Genomic DNA, 25,000 nt, shown 5'->3' with positions numbered 1-25,000 from the left:
GGACTTCTTTCTTTATTGCGATATAATATTTTATATCTCATCAAGGAGACAAGGGATGGTTACTTAACCAGCAAGTCCCTTGTGGCTCCGCATGTATTTGGCTTTATACCCCTCCCCCACTCCCCTCCCCGCTTCCCCTCCTCCCTCCCTGCTCCCCCCCCCCCCCAGCAAGGAACACCTGTGTGCTGTGTATTTTGCATCCTTGCTTTGGGTGGCTAAGAAGGATATGAACCTTTGTAAAACCCTGACACATCCTGCCTGGCTGCCATCTAGAAACTCTCACACCTGTGGGGGAGAAAAAGAAACATTGTCTTGAGAAACCAAGTTAGTTTTCGGTGGCTGTGTGTGGTGTCTGGTCTAAAATTCAGATCTCCTGTGCTCTGCCCGGGGAACTGTGTGCCACAGAATCCAGATGGACCCCCGCCATCCGCCATCCCATCCGTTCTTGCTAAGAAATTTGTGTCCATTAAACTGGGACAGGTTCTGACTACTAAGTATCCAAGGCTAGTCTGGAACCCCCTGCTTCAGCTTCCTGAACGGCTTCCATGATTGGAGGCAAAGGTAACCACCCTCACCCCCATCCAGTACTGGCAACTAAACCCAGGGCCTGGAATGTGTTAGGCAAGTTCTTTACCACTGACTATGCTGGCTTTGAACACACTACCTTCTTATCTCAGCCTCCTGAGTACCTACAGTTACAGGCTTGTACCAGAGTGCCTGACTCCATCTTCCTTCCTCACAGGGTTCCAATTTTGCAGATATAAAGATAGAGCCGAGAGAGAGACAGACAGAGAGAGAGAGAGAGAGAGAGAGAGAGAGAGAGAGAGAGACCAGTGCAGGGCTAGGGCCACAGAAAGACCCATTCAGGTTGAGAAAGAGCCCAGGGTGCTGGTGCTGCCTGGTTACAGAAGTCTCTCTGACGGGTCTGGAGTGCTGCTGCATCTTGCTTGTTACAAACAGCGTGTGAGTGGCCATGCAGAGAGCAGCCCAGGGCTCTGGAGGAATCAATAAGGCACTTAGCAGGAAGCTCAGCTGGATGTGCTGTAAACCGGGGCTCCTAGTGCCTGTGGCTGTGGGAGGTCTTCCTGTGATAAGCTTTGACTGGGCGTGTGACACTCGAGTGACTCCCCAAGAACCTGATAGCTTGACCTGTGGGTGCCCCTCCTTATGTATAAAGTATTGTTTTGATTCCTCCGAGATCTTTTAGACCCCTAACTGACCATAGCTTTGTGGAACCAAGAGGTTTAAGTTGGGAGTGGATGGACGTGTGGAAACAGGCCTCTGTGTTAACCCTTCTCTCCCCCCACCCCACCCCCACCCCAGAGCCTGAGGCTTCTCACAGGCCTCTGTATTCCACAAACCGAAGGGGCAGGCTTTGATGCTACCTGCCTTGAGACACCTTGACTCAAAGTCCAGCTCTGAGCCTTGCGCGTAGCAGGCTAAGCTTGGAGGACCTTCTCGGTACAGCAGAAGGTGGGATTGTGAACACGTGAAATTGCCGACAGTTTTCCTCCCCGTACTGAGAGTGTCGAGGCCCCACAGAGGTGAGTGCTCTACCCCAGAACCGCGTCACATCCCAGTCCTTACTTAGTTTTCATTTGGAGACAGGATTTCAGAAAGTTGCCCTGTCTGGCTGTGGCCTATCTCTGTTGATGCCCAGGAAGGTTTTGAACTTACTGTTCTTACTACCATCCTGCCTCCCGACTCAGCCTCCCTAGTAGGTGGGATAATAGGTCTGTGCCATTAGGCCCAGCCTACAATTGTTTGTTTGCTGAGACAGGATCTTGTGTACCCTAGAGGGGCCTCAAACTTACTATGTAGCTGAGGATAACCTTAAACTTCTGTTCCTCCTGCCCCTACCTCCAAGGATTGGGATTACAGGCCTGCACTACTACATCTGATTTATGTGGTAGTGTGTAGAGGACCCAGGATCTCATTCATGCTAGGCAAAGTCTCTACCAACTGAGCCACACCTCCGGCTCCTTTACAGTCATTCTTGAAAATAGAAAAAAACAGATCTCGGAGGGACCCAGATTCTAATGCCACCTGCCTTCTAACACCATGAGGACAGACCACAGCGCTCCACACTTAATGTGCCTGAAATGAGGTAATTAGTGACATCGTCGATGTCCCCCAGGCCCGTCTTGTTCCAGTCGTCTTGCTGCTAGCGTTCATTCATAGCCTCCCATCCAATCGCCGTTGCCAGGGCACGCTGGCAGGCTGATCTCTATGTCCCAGGCCAGGGCACGGAGGTACAGAGAACTTAAGTGGATTACTCCAGACCACAGAGATGGTCAAGGTGGGGCTGCAGTGTAGACTCTACTTCTGGAGCACAAGGCTCACCCTGAACCCCTCTACCCTTCCCGAAGTCCGATGAAGGAGGAGACCCAGGTGTTCAGGATGCAGTGGTCTTTCCCTCATTTTTAACATTCAGAATGTAAGCAAAGCTATTCAGAGTTATCCCCCTGTAAATGGATGTGTCTCCTGTGCATGTTGTTTGGCATGTGCTTACAAGGTCATAGAAACCTTCAGACTGTTCTGTGGGAGAAGTCTTGTCTCCAGTATACAAAAGAGACTGAGGCCCAGAGCAGGTGTGGGACCTATTTAAGGTCACACCTTAGGGGACAGAGCAGGTAGACCACTTGCAAGGATTCACAGCTCTAAATCCTGTACTTTCTCTATCTGGGCAAGGGACTGGCTCATCCTCTTTCTATGTCCAGGGCTGCAGTGTGGCCTAAATGTCTGTGGAGACACCCACAAGATAACGGGGGGGGGTCTTCATCTCGTCCACCTGTGTGCACTTTACCTGCATCTGGAGCCCGAGAGCCATGCGTCCCTGGATCACCCTGAACCACACTTCCCAGCAGTACCCCTTCCCTCAGCACACACATGCCACAGCCCTGGGGGGAGGCAGAGGCCCTCCTTGCTCAAAATAGCTCTGTGCTATTAGCTGCATTTAATTGAAGGTGTTTCGAGGGCAACCTCCACCAGGCCCGAACCAAATGGAAAATGACACACTGTCAAATTAATGTCCCCAGACCATGATAAATGGCTGGGCTTTGTGAGTAATGCCTTCCATTTCTTGTTTTAAAGGGAAGGATGTAGCCAGGCTCCCCGCATCTGTCCCTGTTGGGGAAAGGTCAGGGCTGTCCTCAGGATAAATAGCAGTCTTGCTAGCCCGCCTGCCTGGGTTCCTGGCTTCTGCCTTCTGCTGTGCTCTGAGTCCTTTCTCTTCCTGTCTCTGGAGGCCTTAAGGTTTTGATCAGCTTGTGACCCTCCAGGCCAACGACCAGGGTGAAGGAGCTGGAGATAAGGTTAACCCTTCCCAGAGCTTGCACTTTTACCTCGAAGAGAGCATTCGCTGTTATCTTATGTGCTTAGTTGGCACACCAGATCTGCTTCTGACCTCCAGCTACATTCCTCCCCCCACCCCCACCCTATCCCGTCGTGTGCCGTTGGTTTCAGCTGCACAAATTCCACAAACCTACCTGGCATGCTGCAGCCTCCTGAGCAGGTAAGGCCACAGTTGCCAGGGTGCTCTGTGTCAGCCTTTACCCCTGTCCTGGAGGACACAGACAGCCAGACAGACAGACAGCAGGAGCTGGCTGGGTCCTTTCAGCCAGCATGTAGGCTCTCCTGAGAAGAGTGTTCTAGAACAGAACTGTCACACAAGGCCATGAGCAAGACACAGACAAGACGGTTCAGTCATCGTGTCTGAGTGCAGACAACAAGCAAGAATGTCCTCTGCTGAGATCACCACACAGCCCAGTCCTGGTGGGTGTCAGGGCCACTGCTTCCTTCCAGATCAAAGCCCTGGCCTGGATGGCTCCTTCTTTCTGGTTAGGACCCATGACTCCCGCTCCCATGTGGAGCAGCCTCTGCTTCCTTAAATCTTGTCCTTGCAGGATGCTGGTGGGGGAGGGGGAAGCTCAGTTCTTCCATTCTCATTGAGACACCCCACTGTCTCTTACCACACACAAACACACACACACACACACACACACACACACACACACACACTCGTGCAGGTTTTGTTTGTTTGTTTGTTTGTATGGCAGGCACTCCCTCTACCCCTCTTACACCTTTGTTGAGCCGAAGGTGTGCTTATGGTGATCTTTGACTAAGTCATGACATTACTGCCAAACTTAGCCACAGGACCAGACACAATGATGGAAGAGCCAGCTTAGAAATCATGTTACTAGAGCAAGGGTGTTAGACCTGTCTGTTCTGCTTGGGGAACACTGTTGCTGAGGGGTGGTGTGTGAGCTGTCTGCCAAAGGAGAAGCAAAACAAGCGGCAAGCTAAAACAAAAACATAAACAACAACAACAACAACAACAACAACAAAACCTCAAGTCTTCCAGGTAACAGGAGCCTGAGCAAAAGTCCTGCAGGGGTGGGGGCTGGGGTGAGCAGGGCTGAGTCTCCCTGGAAGGGCTGACTAGGATACTAAGGAGGGAGTTGGAGGTGAGGAGGTGGCATTGCCACAGGCCACATAGACTGGAAAGGGCCTGCCTGTTGGAGGTTCAAATCCAGCTCCTTTTATCTTCCCAGCTGCCCACCCATCTAGTCCCCAGGGCTCAGCTTCCTTTCCTCCTCCGCCCCTCCGGTGACTGAGATGATATTGAGGGCACACGTAGCTCTCCTAGCTCCATTATTACGAGCTCCTTTGCCGCCAGGGAACGGACCATCGGTCCCTGATGATACATCGCAGAAAATTGGTTGTCAGGCCAATAAATGTATCCGATTGGATTTCTGACATTGGGCTAACCCATCCGCAAGGCATTTGATTAAAGTGCTAAGAGGCAGTAGCTGGGCAGAGTCTAGCCTAAATAGGCACTGTCTCCTCTCCGGGAGAGAGGCCCCTCCCTGCCTGTCTGCTGCTCGTCCCTTCCTTTCTTATTTCCATCCTCCACTGCTCCGTAAGGGCTGGTCTAATCTAGGTTCCCGGGGGAGAAAGGGACAGCCAGCTCAGCTGGAGAGGGGTCACTTTTGCTGGGCTGCTGCTGGGGTGGTTCCTGGGCCCCAAAATCCTTGTCTGGAACCCTGTCTGGGCCCCTTTACTTCCAGGTCTGGGCTGTCAATAGGCACCAGTCACCAAGGCCATTCCTCACCCTGGGGAGTGGAGTAAAAAGAGGCCCTATTATTACCCAGACTGTTTTCAAAACTTTCTGGGCCCCTCTCCTTAGCTAAGTGGGTGTGTCTGAGACCCATTTTCCTACTTACAAAGACAGGGCCACAAACCTATGTGGAGCCCTCCCCAACCCACCTCCCACATACTTTCATGACCTCAATTAGAAATGGCGGGGCTGATTAATTGGGAAGCATGGGACCTATTACTGGGTTGCCATTGAGGATGATGTAATCACAGTGGGTGATGACGTAATGTATCCTCCGTGTGGGGAAACATGCTGTTCCATTCTTTGTAGCTTGGGCCCTGAGACATTTTAATTATTGGAATTACTGTGAAAAAAACCTTATTGCGAATCCATCCTTAGACCGTTTTCTTCTTCCTGTAATCTCTTTGTTTCTATTGCAATTTTTCTTAAGTTCTTTTTTCCTTCTTCTAAAACAAAACAAAACCTGCCATGCCTCTCAGAAAACAGCGTTCATCCAGTGCTGAGGGTTGGGAAGATACGCGATGGTGAATTTAAGGGTTGTAATGTACAGTGTGTGGCTGCACACACACTGCAGACACCATACCTAACCCCACATGGTTCTAACACTGGCTGCCTTTTCATTAGGGCCCCTGTGACAGCCTGAAGGATGACTGACCTTTGTCTGCCACTTTGAAGAACTATGAGGATGTTTGAGGGACCCTTCCCTCATATGGAGCAAGCCCCAGAGGGATGGACCCCAACCTCAGCCAAAGTAGTGTAGACAGTCAGAGGGACAGGCTCCCCCCTCCTATAACCTACCCTCTGTTTTCTCCACTCCATAGGCCTGCCCATGACCCCAGCTTCTGATGAAAGCCTGGATTCCTACATTTTCTAACATACATTTCTCTTTCATGTTGAGTCTCTTAACCTCTCCCTGGGGTTGAACTCTGGCCAATGTCCTGGCTCCCAGAGAGATACAGGTACCAGGAGAACACACCCTACCCTGGTCCTGCCTTCTGGACTCTCAGCTCAGAACAGAGGGCTTCTGAAGAAGGCTGGAGAAGACAAGGATGCAGTAAACAAGCAGCAGTCTGTAGACCTTTCTCTCCATCCTCTCTCATTCTGAACAATAAAATTAAAGGAATCAAGGTCCCGGCTTGTAAGCCAGGGCCTAAAGGTGCTGTGTTTGGGAGGGTCTCTAAGGCCTCTTGGGCCCTTAGCACTCCTGAAGCTGGAAGAATTTGACTTCCAGGGGAAGAATGACTTCCAGGGGAAGACATTCCAGGGGAAGAAATGAAGGGAAGAAGAGATTACCAAGACTCACAGTGGGATGGGGTGCTAGGCCAAGTGCTCTCCTAGTCCTGGTTTTCCTCATCTGTGGGGTCATACATGTTGGCCTTGGGGGCTGAATGAATGAGAAAGAATAGGGGTGCAGCCTGGAGCACAGAAGACAGTGCCTTTTCAAAGCCCCCAGTGTGCAGTGGCTGCCTTTCCACTACTTCATGGGTTGATTGTAGGGTTGAGCAGAGCCTAAGGCCTGATTTACAGTAGACCGTAAATGTCCATTGTCTTCAGTGGTAGCCTGGAGCCAGAGCTGACTCACTCAAGGAGTCTGCAAGGCTCAGGGGGAAGGTTGGGCCCAAACAGCACAGGAATGAAGGAGGAGCTGTGGCCAGACCAGAGTCTTCAGGGTCCTGTTGGCCGGGGATGACGTGTTTTCATGACTCAGCATGGAGTGAAAGGAAGAAGGGATTTGGGTTAAAGTTCTGGCATTACCGTTCACAAGCTGGGTGATTCTGGGCAAGTTACATACTCTCTCTGAGGGTTAGTGTTCTCCCCTGTAAAACAGGAAGAATCAAGGCCTCTCTGGCTTTCTAGGAGAATTAATTACATGAGAGATGTGTGTAAGACACCTGGTGCACAGAGGCTGTTCCGTGACTCTCTTCTTCCATGCCGATTCTGTACTCACAAGACTGAGACCAAGAAACCGTCAGCAGGTTGGCTCCCAGGAGGAAACCAGCTCTGTCAGGCTCAGAGGAGGCCCAGAGAATCTGAGGGTTAGACCACCGCGTTCTTTTCCCCTCCTGAGGGTATCTTCCTGTCAGGGCACAACAGAACAGACGGCTACCCCACCAGGCTGCCTCTAAAAATAACCTCCTGCCTTGGCTCAGTATTGACACAGGCTCAGGGCTTCCTCCTGGCACCATCCCTGCCCTCTCTTGGTTCTGCTCTGCCTCGATGTGAGGCTTCTCCAAGCATCGCCAGATCCATGCAGAGCTCAGCATGGCAGGGTGTGGTTCAGCGAGCTCTGTGGCTGAGAGGACAGAGGTTGAGGCCAGACTGGACTAAGTCTCAGGGTCCTCTGCCCTCATCTTCATCCCATACCTAACGTTAGAGAGAGTGGAAGGAAGTTCCCCTCAGCCCTCTTCCTAATGCTGCCCAACCCAGGAGACTTGGAGGGAGCTACCTGGAGGAGGCCATGAGTACCCTGTGGCAGTTGTAAACCCTTTTATAGCCATGATCTCAACCTTCACACACCTTCATTACCTGAGCCAGGACTGCCCACCCTGCGCTCGTTCTTGGCGGAGCTGTATCCAAATCAGCCCCAGTGCTCTCTAGCTGTGTGGCTTTGAATTCAGGGAAAGATAGAGGTGGGGTGGGGGCACCCAAATTAGTAAACAGAATCAATCGATCGATCGATCAATCAATATCTTTCTCCCTCCCTCCCCCTCTCTCTCCTTGTCCTCATATAACTTGGCTAGCTTCCAAGTCACTATGCAACCAGGAATGAGTTTGACCATTTAGTCTTCCTACCTTTGTAGTACTGGGATTATAGACATTACACCATCATACCTTGTCTATGGACTATTGTGGACCAAGCTGTGCACCAACTCTACACCAGAGCTCTGTTCCCAGGTCCCACCCACTCCCCTTCTCTCTCAAGAGGCCTGTCTCTATGCTCTCCGGGCTAGTCTTGAATGCCCTTGAATTAAGGGTCTCTTTCCTTATTCACAAGCATGGGCATAATCTTGGTCTCCATTTCTGGACCTGTTCCTTTCTATATAGGTTTCTACAAAGGCCCACGGTGGAGGCCATGGGGGTAGTGTGTGTGTGTGTGTGTGTGTGTGTGTGTGTGTGACCAGAGCTATTCCTAAGCACAGAGAGCGTGAGCATGCACAAATGTTAGCTGCTGCCCTCTAGATCTGCAGGGGATGCCCTCTTCTCTTCAAGGATCAGGCTCCAAAGCTGGGCACCGGTGACTGTCCCAGAGTGGTGAGCTGATCTTGGGTGAAGAAGGGAATAGGTAGGTAGACAGACAGACAGACAGACGTGGAAGGCGGGCAGTGGAATGGAGGAGGTGCCAGCATGGTAAGGTGGGGCCTGTGGAAAGAGAGAAGCATCGGTCTGTCAGAGAAGTCTACAGGCCCGACTACAGAAGCTCCAAGAAGCTTGTAAACACCCTGTGGGGTGGGGAGTAGAAAGGAAAGGCTAATGAAGGGTCTGTGGTGGTTAGGGAGGTCCTGTGGAAGTGTCACAGCTGCTGCTGTCTGGGCAGCAGGATCCCTCCTTGCCTCCAGAGGCCCCACTTCTCTTCAAGCACAGTACGGCGCAGAGGGACTAACTCAGCTCAGGGAGACCTTGGGTTTTCATCAGCTTTCCAAGTGGGGAAATCACTTTCCCCTCGGGAATGGATTACGATTCTGAGGGTTGGAATTGCCGTGAGGGTGGGGGACCCCTGAGAGCCTTCTTGGGGTGGCAGACAATAGGAGGTGAGTCTGAAAGGCTTCTAGTAAGGCCACCACCAATAATCAGCAGTATCAATTGTCCCAGGGTTGTGAGAGGCACGTGAATCTCAGCAGGTAAGTAGTGGGTACCCGGAAGCACTCATTCATTCAAACCACCTTGTTTGAAAACCACAGATGCAGCCGCTGGTGACACTGATGCCATTCCATTCCCTGCCCTGCTGAACAGACGCCCAGGCAACTGCCCCAAGGACAGTGTGCCATCCTGGCTGGCTCAGCCCTGCCATCCCAACCCTTGCCCTGACTGACACGAAGCCCTGCCCTGTGGGCTGGATCCCAAGCCCCAGATGATGAGAGTGTTGGAAACATTCAAAGAGGGAAAGGAAAAAGTGAAGGTGGTAATTAGCCGCAGAGGATACTGGGAAAATCTCTCCCCAGCTCCTCCTGGGGCTCCGGCTGATGAGGAAGCAAACCCCCTGGGGGCCGGGCTTTGGCTCACTCTCTCCCTTCATTACTGCGGTTTTTCCACCCTGGAGTTTCCGTGCTGGGCTCTCCAGTTCCCTCTGGGAGATGCCATGTGGTGGGGTGGAAACAGCCAAGGCTCTGAAGTCGGAGGGTCTGCGTTCAAATCCCAGCTCTGACAGCTGCTAAATGTGTCTTCTTGAGAAAGGGAATTAACCTCTTGGGGCCCAGGTTTACTTCAGTTTTGACTCCAGGGTGACAACCCTGGGGTCACTGCATTGAATAAAGAGGGCTATGCTTAGAGTGTACCAGACACGCAGCATTCTGTAGGTCTGTCTGCTCTGTGTGGTCTCAGCTCCACAGAGAAAGGAAGGAGGGAGGAGGGTCATTATAATGCTGGCGTTAATTATCAACTTGGCAGCCCTTGAATCACTTGGAAGATGGGCCTCTAGGAATGCCTGGGGTTGGGGGTGGGGCTGTTTGGTTGATTGGTTGGTTTGGTTTGGTTTTTGAGATAGGGTTTCATTGTATAGCCTTAGATATTATGGAACTAGACCAGGTTGGCCTCACAGATAACCACCTATGTCTGCCTCTGAGTGCTGAGAGCAAAGGCATGTGCCAACAAGGGTGGTTCTTGATTAACAACTGAAGTGGGGGAAGACTGGTCCACTGTGGGTGGGACCATTCCCTCCGCAGGAAATGCTCAACTGTTTAAACAGAGGCAGTTGGGCTGCTGGGTGCATTTGCCCCTGCTCCTTGACTGCACTGTAGCTAACTCAGACTCCTGTGGCTGGGGGGACAGGAGCAGAAGACTGAGGACTTAAGATGTTGTGGGGGAGGGGTGGGTGTGGTTGAAGGTACAGGAACGAACAGAAGACTGAGGGCTTGAGAGCTGCTGGAATGAGCTTATCTAAGAGGAGAGGCAGGCCCTGGGCTGTCTCCTGTGGGACTCTGGATCCTCCTCCCTGTGAGTTTCTCAGAGCAGGACTAGCTTTTGAGGGTGGTGGCCAGGCTTCAGGTGAGATGGGAGGCAGTAAAAAAAAAAAAAAAAAAAAAAAGGCCCAGTAGGCTCCATGGCCAAGGACTTGACCAGGAATTTAAAAGCTGCCTCAGTTCTAGTTTCTTCATCTGAAAAGATTAGAGCCAGTAGCAACTGCCTCACAGAGCTACCATCTAAGTATACATATGACATAAATCCTGGGACTCTGGGTGCCCGAATATGACAGCATAGCTCCCAGGACTCTGACACCCATATACTCTGTGTGTATAAATGTAAGAGGAACCCTCGTTAGGCAAGTAACCCTGGAAACATCCAGAGGGAGAACTTTAGTAGTGAACACTCAGTGGCAGGTATAGTGCTAGGATATGTGTGTGTGTATACATATATACATACATATGATACAGACGTTCTGTGACCACTATGCTGGGTACACAGAGGGTAAAGTCTGGGAATTTGTGGCTTCACAAACAGCCCTGCCCTGTTCCTTCTCCTCTGTGGAGCTATATGTGAAATACATCAGCAATATTCAGAGTGTAGCTTTGGTAGAAGCTTGTGTGTCAGCTAGCATCGCTGTGGGGCAAGCAACTCAAAACGTAAGGGTCTTGCTTTTTACAGTTTGGTTGACCGGGCTTTTTACAGTTTGGTCACCCATCTTATGGGGGTTTCCCTGAAAGCTATTCCTGTTGATAGAAATACCCACCAAAGGGTTGACACTGGCTGTCCACTGGATGCCTGTACCTCCTCCAGGTGTCCTCACGTCACACATGGGCACAGCCCTGGTGGGACATTCTAAAGGGACAAGGGCAGAGATCCTTCTGCCTTTTGAGGTTTTGGCTGAAAAAAAACAAAACAAAACAAAACAAAAACTAACCAAATAAAACCCATGGACAACAGCCTTCTCACCGTGTGCCTGGAACCACAGTGGGTCTGGGCAGCAGGTGAGTTGAGGTGGGGCATATGTAATCTCTCACTAGATGCCCAGGCTTAATTTCAGCCTGGATGCTAAGTCCTGAACGTGAGCTTTAAACCTTACCCATCTGTACTTCAGTGTCGTCTTCTGCAAGATGGACAGCGTTGACCCTGCAAGTCAGGGGCTATTATGACCAAGAAAGAGGTTGAACAAAATGCTGTGTGGGGCATCTAACATCTGAATGCCCCGAACTGGCATAAAGCACAGCTTTTGCTCAGCTTAGGGAGACCTCCCGTGAAGCAGGGGCTGAGGGTCTTTGGCCAGCTGACCACTCAAGTCTCCAGACTCCTGGCTCAGTGCTCTTTCTATGATGCAAGCTGCTGCTCAGACTAAAGACAAGAAGACAGATGCTCCCGTGCATGGGGGACATTCATCTCACACACAGTGATCGTGATTGACTGGGGCTGGCTACTCAGGGTCATGTAAGTTGGTCCTGGTGCTGGATCAGAGAGCAGGAAACATGTGTCACCTACCTGCCACTCCTGCTCTGCCTTTAGCTTTGGTCTCACGTCTCCTGCTGTACTAGTAGAGAATGCCCATAGTCCACTAACGACCTTTCCCTTCTGTCTGAGAAGACATGGGTAACAGAGCAGGGTTCAGAGGCTAGTATGAATGAAAGGAGCCAATAATTGTGGCAGTGCTGGGCACAGGAATCAAACGCTCCACACACGGCCCCTGAGGTCAATCCCCAGAACCAAGACAAAAAAGCCTCCTGAGGGTGTCAGGATTCCAGGAGATCGCTGGTCAGTTGCTCTAGACAGACAGCAAGCCCAGGTCCCGAGAAAACACCACATCTAAAAAGCAACATGGAATGTTCCTGGAGAATGCACCTAATTGTTGACATCTGGCTTACACACACACACACACACACACACACACACACACACACACACGAATATGCACATATGTACACACAAACATACACACACATTCACACACACACACACACACACACACACACACACACACACACACACACGCACATGCACGTATAGAAGTGTGGAACAGAAGGCCTGTATTGTCCTGGGCTCTATCTGTAACTCCTGCCCTTGTTCCCAAAGCAGGTGCCCTTAGGCAGCAGCACAGCTGTAGATTTGCATCCTGTAGGGCTGGAGGGCCTCCGGGATCAATGCGCAGGACCATTGTTTACTAAATGAGGTGATGCTCAGGACAGGTCTAAACTTGCCTGCATCTGAGCAATGCCTTCCTCAGCAGTTCCGTCTATGTGGTACTGGGGAAGCCCTGCCCCCCTCTCCTGTGAAATGTAACCTGTGGGAACTCTGTAGCCCAGACAGGACCAATGCCAGCTTGAAAGACACCTTGGATGACCCCTGGAAAAAACCCAAACAAACTAAAAAAACCCACCCTTTCCTTGGTAAATAGAGCACACAGCAAGCCAGACAGATTGTAGCAATTCTGTCCCGATTTGACCCCAAACCTTGTAGAGTGCACAACCTACCCGGCCTTCCACGGAGCCCTGGCCCATACCCACTACTGGAGATTCACATTAAAAATGGCCTCCTCGAGCCGCTCACGAACCCCAGTTTGCCAGAGTTAACGCCAGGCCCATCCCTCTGTGGATGCCGGGAGCTTAGTCAGCCCCAGGCCAAAGCTGCTGAATATTCTCCCAGCTCAACAGGAAATCTGGGTTTTCATGTGAATCCTACAGTTTTCAAAGGTTGCCAAGGAACTCTCTCTCTCTCTCTCTCTTTTTCCCTTAACACCATGCCAGCCAATCTTCCTTTGACCACAGACCACACGGGACAAATCTGTGGGTTGACCGATCTTTACCATCTCACTTACCCTAGATCCTCCCCAATACAGATGCGAGATGACAGGGCAGTGACGTATTCAAGATGACACTGGGAGCCAGTGACAGCCTGCCCCCACAGCCTTCTCTGGTGCCTGTGACCCAGGCTGCGCCTGCATTTCACAAGTCAGCATGGCTCACACACACACCTCCTGCCTGGCCCTGGCCCGAGCTGATATTTTTACCAAATGTCACAGTGGTTTGCAGGAAGGCCCGGGTCTAGCTTGAGCCAGTGAATTACGATTGCTTGCCAGAGGGCTGTAAACACGCTCCTGATTAATGAATTTCTTAATGGCTGAGCCCTGGGTGCAGTCCTTGCCTGGGTGTCACCCCCGGCAGACACATAAGGAAACATTGGCCCAGCAGTGGAAAGATTTGTGTCACGTCTCTGCCTCTGAAAGGGTGCTCCAAGCCTGCTGGCTCCAGGAGCTAGTAATCAGCTCTCCCTGGCTCTAGATCCCCCCGGCTCTGTCTGTGAGCGCCAGCCGCCCTATGCCTGAGACGGGGACAGCCTTGATTGATCTTTGGGTGGAAATAGCCTGGCTGGCTGCCACCCTGAGCTCAAGGAGCTCAAAAATGCCCTTATCTGAATCCAAACACAGAGAGGAGGCTTCCTCTTGTACTGGTTTGAGGACGTCCTGCCTGAGACTTGAGCCCTGGAAGTTTAAGTTGGAGACAGCAGTAAAAAGTCTAATTCTATCCTGTCCAGACTCCCCCTGCGTTTCAGAAAACACAGAAACCCGGGGAAATCCGCCAACCATGGAATGTTCTCGCTGTGTGACTTCAGGCTAATCTCTTGACTGCTCTGGACCTGTGTCTTCTCAAACAGAAAGGGAGGGTCTTCGGTGGATTCTGTTCACTCTGCACTAAGTGCAGCAAAAGAGATGAGGCCAAAGCGATCGGTAGAGCAGGGGTGACAAATTAGTGACCCGTGACCCCTGCTGTCTGTTCCTGCACCAGAGCCAACCCCAGTGATCCCGGCTGGAACCAGTTCTCATAGCTTCTTTAGTACAGGTCCCTGGGAGGCCAGCTCCAGGATCCTAACACCAAGCAGCTTACTACTGAGCCTCTCTGAAGCCCCACCCACACTCAGGCTTCCCAGGGAAGCCCTTAGGGTACATCCTACGCAGTGCTCAGACACCTACCAGACTCTGGCTTAGGTGAGGCTTGCTGGGCTCTGCAATACTGATCCTTTCACTCCACAGTGCACATCTGGAAGTTTTCCCAGTTCCCCAGTCTACACTGGAAAATGGAAGAGAAAGCAGCTGTCTCTTCTTCAGCTATGAGAAGCTCTTCAGAGGGCAGGACAGTGGTTGTCGCTGTCTGGGAGAAAGGGCTGTGTTCTGGGTTGGGTGGGCTCGGGCAGCCAGCAGGGATCAGGAGCCCTGAAGCACCCCCATTCCTCTTTCCTCAGGCTCCCTTATCCTAAATGCCTCCCCACTCCCCACACCATCACCCTTGGTTGATTCTCTCAGCTGATATTCCTGAGGCTGGGGGTGAGGGCTGTTGGCTCCTGGTTGAACAGCTGCTTGTTTGTATACTCTCACAGTGACAGCGGTACCCCTGAGCATGCACCACATGTATTGAAGAGCTGTGACTGAGATACCGTCAACATCCTGCAAATTCACTCTTTGCTTTCTCCTCAGACCAGAGCCCATGAAAAGAGAGTCCTGAAAGAATTATCCACCTGGTTTCCTTGTTTTACAGAGAGTAGGTTACAGAGAGGTTTAGCAAGTGGCCATGGTCACACAGCAAATGAGCAGATTGAGTGATCCCGGGGTCCTTCCCTCCTAAGGAAGCTCACTCTTCCCAAGTAGTGAAAATTCCAAGCACAAACCAAAGTCAAGAACACAGGCAATTTGCAGCCTCTGGACTGGCCACTGCTTCCGAAGTCATGGTCCTCCTGAGACACAGTGGACAATATGTTTATGTCCGATCATCCGAAGAGGAAGCTGTATGGCGGGCCTGTGTAATCAAGCTCTCCTTTTAAGCCTCAGCTCCTTGACTGACTCAGGATTGTAGGTATCTGCATGTGACAGTCTGCTGTGACAGTCTGAACTCACTGTGGCTGAAGAGGGGAGAGAAGGCTCTCTGAGTGTCATCCCCACGTTAAGGTGACCCTGGGAGTCACAAAGCAGTGAATGGGCCTGCCATTTCCCAAGCCCAACTTTGTGCAAACATTTATGTTTTGTTTGATGGCTGAATTGATTTTATTTTCTTTAAGAGAGATTTTCCCAGGGGCCAGAGAGACGGCTCACCGGGTAAAGTGCTTGCTGGGCAAGTGTGAGGACCTGAGTTTGGATTTCCAGCATCCAGGTAAAATCTGGGCATAGGAGTGCCCACTTGTAATTCTGGCACTGGTAATAGGAGGTGGAGATGCCAGGCTTATAATGCAGCTTACTGGTCAGCAAGTCTTGCCCACCACTGAGATCTAGGCTCAGTGAGAAGCCCTGTTTCAATATATAAATATATAATTTATTTTTATATAAAATATAAAGCAATCGAGGAAGACATGCAAAGTTCACATTTGTCCTCCATATACGCATACATAGGCATGCTCACCTGCAAACACGTGTGTACATGTACACATATATACATATATCATACAGTACTTATTTCTTGGACTATATTGCTTTAAAAAAATGCTCAGGCAAACTCATTAAAAGGCAGTGAATTTTTAAAATGTATACAAAAGGATAAACACTTTGCATAAGACCACGGAACCATTTTCCCATGAGCCACTGGCAGAGCAGGGGTTACTGTTCCTGCTCAGATCAGATAGATTTCTCCAATAACATGTTTGCAGCATGTTATATATGGTGTGCTTTGTCGAAGCTCATAAATCCCAGCTCCTGTGCCTTGAACAATAAGGAAACACAGCTGAAGAAAGAAAAGGCTGAGAATGTTGGCGGCACCGCACCAGGTTAACCTTTAAAACCAGAACCAAATACCTGAATGGAAGCTGAGCCCTTTCCTGGAAGTGGCTCTTCATGAGCTGATGACTAAAGGCTTACCCATAAACCAACAGGCCAGTGGGAAAACACCAGTCTTTCCAGAACAATCATCTGGGTTTATGCAGTGAACCAAACAGCTTTATGCCATGAACAGCATATTTAACTACTGTCCAGTAGCAAGCTCAGTGACGGGGGAGGCCTAGGCTTGGAATATAAAAAGCAAACCTGTGCTCACTGCTTTCTGAGAGACTACATGTCCTTCGATACTGCTTGAGATCCATGTGTCTTGCGCCAAGCATTGTGGGTAAGATGAAGCATTGTGGGTAATACAGACCATTGTGGGTATAATACAGAGCATTGTGGGTAATGCAGCCTCACTTCATGACTGAAGTAGAGAGGTCTTCACACCCCAACTCTCTTTCACTGCTTGCCGGCTAGTCACACAGGAGTTCTTTGCATGTGCCAGGCTTTGGCTGAGACAAACTCATCTGTGCGTCTCACTGTCCCTTTGTTACTTCCTGGGACAATTTTACAAGCCGAGCCATCGATCACATCTCCAGTCTCAGACCCCAAGGCAGGATGTTGGTGCAGAAAGACCCTTCTCTGGGATACCCCAGGAGGGATAGGAAAAGAGGTTTCGTTAGGGAGCCACTATGAAGACTGATCTGTTTATCAGGACTTGGAAGCACGTCAGAGTTTTGGTGCCTGAGTTTCTCACCTGCAGAATGAACATGTGGTGCTTGCTTTGTCACTGCCTAGAAGGGAGACGGAGGCGACAAATGAACACACGGTTTTTGGTGCGCAAGAAGCCACTCTGGCTGAAAGCTGTTATTTAGGGCAGTTCATTGCATTTCCTGTTCTGAGATCGAGGCCACTCACCGATTGTGTATACCTAGACGTCTGCTGGACGATTGGGATTTGTTCTGAATCTCTGTTGCTGAGTGAAAGGTGTTTCCGCGGGGGGGGGGGGGGCATTCCAAGCTTGGTGTGGTGTCTCATTCCTGTCACCCCAGCACTTAGGAGGCCAAGGTGGGACACCAGCCTTGAGTTCCAGGTCAGCCTGGGCTTCATAGTTAGACTCTAACACAAAAAGAAGAGAAGAAAAGGACAGGCGGAGGGAGAGAGAAAAGGAAGGAAAGGAGGGAAAAGGAGAGAGAGGGAGGAAGAATGGGTGGCTGTAGAGAGCAGGAGATGGTTCAGTCAGTGAAGCACTTGCTAGCACAAGCCTGAGGACCCGAATTCACATCCTGGCATTCATGTGAAAAGTTAGGTGCTGTGTGCACACCTGTAACCCCAGTGCTGAGGAGACACAGACAGGAGGCTCCCTGGGGTGGGGGTGGAGGGACAGAACGTCTAATCTGCCAGCTTCAGGTTAGTGAGAGACCCTTTCTCAGAAAAGCAGGTGGAGGGGGCACACATCACACACACACACACACACACACACACACACACACATACACACACACACACACACACCAGAGAGAGAGAGAGAGAGAGAGAAAGAGAGAAAGAGAGAGAGAGAGAGAGAGAGAGAGAGAGAGAGAGAAAGGAGTTTATTCCCTTACCCCATGTGTAATCCGAGGCTGCCCATCCAGATGGCTTCTGCTGGCCTCTGGTCAGGGAATGCAACCTCAGGTCTGAGAACTCTCACAACTTCTCTCTTCCGTTTGAGGACCCCCGACCTCCCCTTCTGAGATTGGCCTAGTTGAGAAGCTAAACTGCAGACTGGCTCAGAGCCACTCAGAGGGACAAGGACAGTATTTAGAGCCAAACGGCAGGTTGGGGGCTCCGCAAGGGCCCCTACTTAGGAGAAGAGTGGCTTTGCTTCTCCATGCTTTTTTGAAATCAAGCCTGAGGGTCTCAGATAACCAGCCACCTAAGGACTGAAGGTTCCCGCTGGCCGGCCCCTGAAGCATCTCACTTAGGAGCCTCAGCTGGTTTGCCAGCAGCCCAGGGCTCCCCTGAGCACCCCCAGTTAATACGTCCCAGGCCCTCGTGGTGAAAGGAAGAGATTACTAGTCCAGGCACTTGGCTGGCGCAGCAGGGTCTCTGCACACCTCATACATCACATCTGATACCTCAGGGAGGTGTAGCTGGCTTGGAGTGTTCTGTGTGGGGTGAGAAACACCATCTTCTCCACTCATATGCCCCCTTCCCAGACTCCTCTGCTTCCACCTGGACCCCAGAGGCAGTGTGCCCTCATGATAGTGTTGGGAGACAGTACATTCTTGCTCTGGTGGACTATACTGCTCTCTCTGTTTCTGTCAGTCTCTGCCTCTCTCTCTCTCTCTCTCTCTCTCTCTCTCTCTCGTGTGTGTGTGTGTGTGTGTGTGTGTGTGTGTGTGTGATGCAAACCCATATCTATTGGGTTTGTTTGTGGAGAGATCAGTGTACTGTGTGTTGTATGTGCATGCTTATTTATTTTTGGGTGTGCTAGGAGCCACGCTGTGAGCCGTGGACACCGGGGGCAGAGGGAAGAGGAGAGGAACAGAACATGTAGGGTTCTGTGGAGTCAGAGCCTCCAGGGTCTTCAGACTCTAGCTTTCCCTTCGGTTGAGAAGAGTTATAACTAGTCCCCCAGGCCTGGGGCCACAGACAGGCCTAATCTTAGAGGTCCAGGAGATGACAGGAGCTCAGCGGGACAGTCCCAGGCTTGGAATGGGGCAGCTGGCCAGTTTTGCACAAAGATCTCAGTCTCCACACGGCCCCAGCTCACTCTTGCTGTGGGGAACAAGAACATTCTGTTACCAGATTTCTAATTTCCCTTCTATTGGAGTTCTGTAAAAATCACCTCATTTTAAAGAAGTCTCATTGGGCCCAACAACACATCCTGTAGGCCAGATGCTGCCTGCTCAGCACTGGGGCCTGGTCTTTATGAAGAAAAGGGGGCAGTTGGGGGCATGTTTGCCAAGCTACTGCCACTTCCTGTCTGTGGGGTCCTGGGCCTCAGACTTAATCTCTGAGTCTCTGTCTTATCTACAAAATGTGGCTAGGAATGGCTGTGGTGACCTGGAGATAACACTCCCAAGAGTCCTCCTGCAGGAGCCACAGCTGGCCGGCAGCAGAGCATCTCAGACACAGGCCCTTTGATCTGCAGCTTGTCTAGGGGGTTTGGTCTTAGAATCCCCCCCGTTCAAACATCTTCCTTCCTAGAAACAAACTACTGGGTTTAGGATAGAGATGGGGACAGCCTACCTAGCTTGGTGGTGCTGTCCTGTCATCCTGGATATCCAAGGGACTGAAGCAGGAGGGTTGACCATTCAAGGACAGCCTGGACAATGTAGTGAAATCTTATCTCAAAAAGAAACAAGGGAGAGGGTGGAGAGACGGCTCAGTGGTTTGAGAGCACGCACATACTGCTCTGAGGACCTGAGTTCATTTCTCGGCACCCACATCTGGTGGCTCACAACTGCCTGCAAGCCCGGCTCCAAAGGGTATCTCACACCTCTGACGCCTGTGGAAACCTACACTCAGGCACACATGCCACTACCACCCCATACACCTAATTAAAATAATAGAAATAAATCTTTAAAATAAGGAACAAGGGCTGGGCGTGGCAAGGCCCGGGGGGTGGGGACGCCCAGTGGGAATGAAGTCTGCTGGGTGGTTAAGCAGGGGGGCCGAACAGCCATGTAAAAGCTGGGTGTGGTGGCCAGCTTTACCTCCAGCACTTAGGGGAGACAGATAGATCATTAGAACCCACCGGCCAGCCAGACCAGCCAACAGTGGGCTCCAGTTTCAGTAAGAGAAAGTCTTAGAGAAAAAGAGCAATTACAAAAAGATGTTTGATGTTGACCTCTGACCTTAGGAGGCTAAGGACAGTCCCCAGTGTAGAGCGCCTACATAGCCTTTAGGATTTCCCCAAATTCACCACTGCCAAACAAACCAACAAGCAAGCAGATCTTGTGGCCAGTGCTCCACTTTAAATCCAGGACTGGCTGGTTGCGGCTAGTCAGCTGGGAGCTCTCGGCACCCTCTTTTCCCAACTGTGAGTGCTTCTCCAGATCTGGTGGGGGTGGGGTTGGGACAGGCCTAGCCTGACTCCCAGGAGCCTCATTTGGGTGAACCTGGAGCAAGTGTCAAAGCCTATGCGTGGCGCATGCTCATGCCGGCTCTCCCAAGCCTTGGAGTCTTGAGATGGGCAGGTAAACGGGCCAGCCAGGCCTTGCCTGAGCCACAGCTGCCCTGGGCTCCCAGCCATGCTGCCACACCATGCCCTTTCCAGACACATCGGGGTCCCTCCTCCTCCTTGGCAGGCGTGCCCATTAGTTCAGGGTGAGAACTCTTTCCTAACTGCCCTGGGACGTCCCCTGACTCACTGGGGGAAGAGCTGGAGTGCTGTCCATCACACCAGCAAAACCAACCTGAGAGCAAAAACGAGGCGCGCTGGCGGGACTGGAGAAGCTGGCACATTTGGTCGGAACGATTATGTCTTTAAAAAGGCAGTTGTGCAATCTATAAAGTTTGCAGCGGGGACTCTAGTGCCCTTGGCTCCTGCTTCTGGGATCTGCAAACTGCATGTTTTCTTTAACCCTCTTCCCCGGTGGCTCTGCCTGAGACGCGAATAACCTTTTTCTTTTTTCCCTCTCGCTCTTGCCCATTAACTCCAGGAATCACTCGCTGTTCTTGTCCAAGCTGCTTTTAAAGGAAGATTAACCCACTGGCAGGGTTAATCTTCACTTTGAGGGCTACAGACATAGCTCTCTTGGCAGAGTGCTCGCCCAGCATGCGCAAAGCCCTGGGTTCAATTCCCGGCACTGCACAAACTGGATGTAGTGATAAACACCTGTAATCCTAGCAAGCAGGAGGCAGAAGCATGAGGACCAGAAGTTCAAGGTCAGCTTCGGTTTGAGACTAGCCTAGGATACTGAGACCCTATCTAAAAAGAAACAAAAATTGGGAGGGGGGTGGCTGCAGTTTTAACTTGGAAACACACTGACAGTCGGCACACACATACACCTGTAGCCTAGATTGCAGGGTTGCACACTCAGAGGCGAAGGCCTTTCAGCAGAGATGTTTCCCTATCCCAGGATGTCCTGCACTTGGGTAGGAGACGCCCCCTTATCTTAGTTACCGTCCTGTCTCCTTCCAGCCCTCCTCCCTCTGTTTAGAATCCTGTCTCCCTCTTAGCCCGTGGGAACCTCCGGGTCTCCAATGAGCAGGGTGGGTAATTTTTTTTTTTCCTTAGGAACTCCATTCATGGTGTTGAGCTATGGTGAGGGAGATTTGGGTATTATGCCCAGTGTCAGGGACCAGGCAGATGTAGGCAGAAGAAGATTAACTATATATTTGTCTGTGTGTGTGGGGCGGGACATGCATGTGTACACACATGTGCATGGTGTGGAGACCAGATGTTGACATTAGAAGTCTTCTGTCTCTCCTCTTTATTAATTATTATTGTTGTTGTTGTTACTTTGACACAGGGTCTCTCACTGAACCTAAAGCTCACTGATTCACACAGGCTGACTGACAGCCCCAGAGATCGTCCTGTCTCCAGCTCCTCAGAGCTGGGGTTAGAGTTCAGGTCATTTTCACTGAGGCTCTTGGTTTAGGCTGTTGTTTACTTTAGAGCTGTCCACACTCTCCTGTGGTCCTACTGTCTGCTGCTGGGTCTTCTGAAAAGTGCCCGTCACTTTCTCCTTATCTGTCCTGAGAAGGGATGTCCAGGTCCTCCACATACCACAGACACCTGTGCAACGGGGATATCCGTGTGCAGGCACCTGTGTGCGTCCCTCATCGTCTGTAAGACAGCCACTGTTTAGTCCCAGCTGAGACCCCCGTGGCAGGGGGCTGCACAGGGAGAGCTTGGTGGATGGTTTCTGACCACCTAAATGGATTTCCACGGGATGATTCTGAGGCTTTGAGCTGGAACCATCAGAGACACTGAACCTGAGATCCCTACTAATTACATACAGAACCAGAATTACAACCTTGGTCTGCCTACCTAAACCCCTACCAGCTGAGTTTGAAAAATGATAGGCTGTATCTAATTAATGTTGGGGCGGGTAAAACCAGGAGGGGGGTGCACAGATATCGCTCTCTCTCTCTCTCTCTCTCTCTCTCTCTCTCTCTCACACACACACACACACACACACACACACACACGATGGGGGAAATCTCACTCCATGCCTTCTCCTGGATAGGTAGTGGATCTGGTGAAGATTCTACTTAGTGTAGGGCATATGCCTGGGACAGGGAACCACCAGTGAGGCTGTGTGCTCTCAGTGGTGTGGTGGTGTCTGGTCCATGTGCGTGACTGACTGTGGGTGGGTGACAGTTCACAAAGGGTTCTCTAGACACATGTATGTTGTCAGGTAAGTTAACATAAGCCACAGTGGACTTCAGCCTTGTCAAAATGCTTTATCTGTCAACATGTGATTTCAGTTTAGGCCTAGGGGCAATCTTACACTGTTTAAAAGAAAAGCAACCGCAGGAGCTGGAGAGATGGCTCAGCAGGTCAGAGTATTTACTGTTGTTCCAACACAAGCCAGAGTTTGGATCTCTGCATCCACAAAAGGTGGCCCACACAAGGTGGCCCACAAATGCCTGTAACTCCAAGTGAACTCATGGCCCCTTCAGGTCTTCATGGGCACATGCTTCTATAAATAAAAACAGATCTTAAAAGAAACATCAAAAGACAACCTTTACAATGTTACAAAGCAGAAAAACACACATTTATAGTATTGATACTTAAAAATATCTTTAATCCTTAAAGTATCTAATATGTGTAGATAGTAAATATATATGGATCATATTGTATATAAGGTGCATTTTCCCATCAAATATCCTGGTGTGTTTCCTGTTTAGGTCTCTTTAAGTTCCTGCCAAACATTATTTAAAACTTTAAAACTTATTATTCACGTGAGTGGTGTTTTCTCATGCATTGGATCCCCTGGCACTGAAGTTACAGGTGGTTGTGAGCATATTGGGAACTGAACTTGTGTCCTCTGGAAGAGCAGCCAGTGGGGTTCTTCTTCTTTTTCTTCTTCTTCTCCTTCTTCTTCTTCTTTAAAATATTTGTCTATTCTATGTAGACACACCAGAAGAGGGCTTCAGATCCCACTGTAGGTGATTGTCAGCCACCATGTGGTTGCTGGGAATTGAACTCAGGACCTCCGGAAGAGCAGTCAGTGCTCTTAGCCACTGAGCCATTTCTTCAGCCCCAGTCCTTTGGGGTTCTGAAAAGACAGCACAAAACCACTTTCTAATGCCTAGGGGTGCTGTTGAACCCTTAACTGTATCTACAGAAAGTAACATCAATTTCAAAGGGTTTTGTTAGTTGAATTTTTCAGGCACAATTTTAAAATGACTTGTGGGGATTGGAAAGATGGCTCAATGGTTTAGAACACATACTGCTCTAGCAGCGGACCTGAATTTGGTTCCCAGCCTTGATGCCAGGCAACTTCAAGGGATCTGTCCCCTCTTCTGGCCCGCTCAGGGACCTGCACTCACAAGTACAGGCACACACAGTCACAAAATTAAAAACAAAGTCATGTATGGTGCTCTTTTAATTACCTGCACTACAAGGCTGTTGCATTCTTGCCCTTTCGGTGTGTGTCCTGTTGATTCCTCACCCCTCCCCCTCTCCGCAGTTCAGTGCTGATACCTCACCCCTCCCCCTCTCCGCAGTTCAGTGCTTCCCCTTATCAGTGGGAGTGGATACAGTTGAGAGCAGTGTTAGCAACAGTGTTTCCAGGTTTGCCAGGACCGCTCTCTTGCAGTTTCCTGAGTTGAGAAGGCTCCGGCCTTCCTCTGATCACCGGCTTGTTTCTTTTCTCCCTCAGCCTCCTGCAGTTTATGCTGCAGAGAGTTTTTCCTACCCAATTCTAGAAGCTGGTAAATATTTACCTTTGTTTTCTTCCAGATTTTTATGGCTTTGCTTTTTATGTTTAGCTCTTTAATCCTCAGTAATTTATTTTGGCACCAAGTGTCATGAGAAGAGCCGAATTTATTTAATTTTCGAAATAGCTAACCAATTGCCCCAGCACCAGTTAATCAGTAATTGGGCGGCTGTGCAGTGACACTTTATCCCCCATGGGCTTCGTTTGTATGGCCCAGGCACATGCCTGGCTCTGCCTTCTAACAAGCTCTGTGTTCCTTTCTTTTTCTATCCATCTCAGAACTCTGCTGCTGAGGCCATACAGCTTTATGTCATAACTTATCATGGTTGTCATGGTCAGTCATCATCATCATCATCACAATCATCGCCACCATTGCTATCATCATCCTCATTGTAGTCTTTACTAGTTTGAAATTCTAGGGTTTGAACTCAGAGCCTTAAGCACCGCAAGTGTATGCCGAGCATTGAGCTACATTTACATTCTTCTCCTTTTCCTCCTTTTCTTCTTTGGAGACAATCTTAACTATGTAATCCAGGCTGACTATGAACTCCAGGCAATCCCCTGCCTCTGCCCCAGCTGCAGGGATTACAGGTGTGCATCATTAGATCCAAAAATCTTTATTTTGCCAGAGCAAACTTGGATTAGCGTGACTGAGGCCACAATTCGACAGTTACCTTTAACATTATTGAGCTTACACATTAATTGGGTGATCAATAAACATCATCATACAATTCAGTTCTCTGTGACACACCACGTCAATCATTTCTTCAAGTTCAGACAACTCTTGATTTTTCTCTTCTTTTTGGTGTCTCATGTTTGTTAGCCTTAGACTTTTCAAACCTACTTTAATAAGGGTCCTTAAATGGTTTAACCTCCCTCCCAGTCCAGCACCCACCAGAGGCAGTGGAAAGGGAAGGTTAATAGGGCAACAGGGCATGTAGACCTGTTTAGAAATCGTTATTTGGGGCAATTCCAATCTTCACTGTGAGGAGAGCACCAGCTCAGTTCACACGAATCAGCATTGGGAGCTTGATCTACTCAAAACACCACTCAGGACTCAGCAGCGGTAGTTCTGTCCAGAAGAAACCGCAAGGCTCTGCTAATCAGCCCCAGTCTATAGAA

The sequence above is a fragment of the Micromys minutus genome (genome assembly GCF_963924665.1).
Source record: "Micromys minutus genome assembly, chromosome: 16".
NCBI lineage: Eukaryota > Metazoa > Chordata > Mammalia > Rodentia > Muridae > Micromys > Micromys minutus.
The sequence above is the reverse complement of the archived record's forward strand: the minus strand, read 5'-3'. Positions refer to the sequence as shown.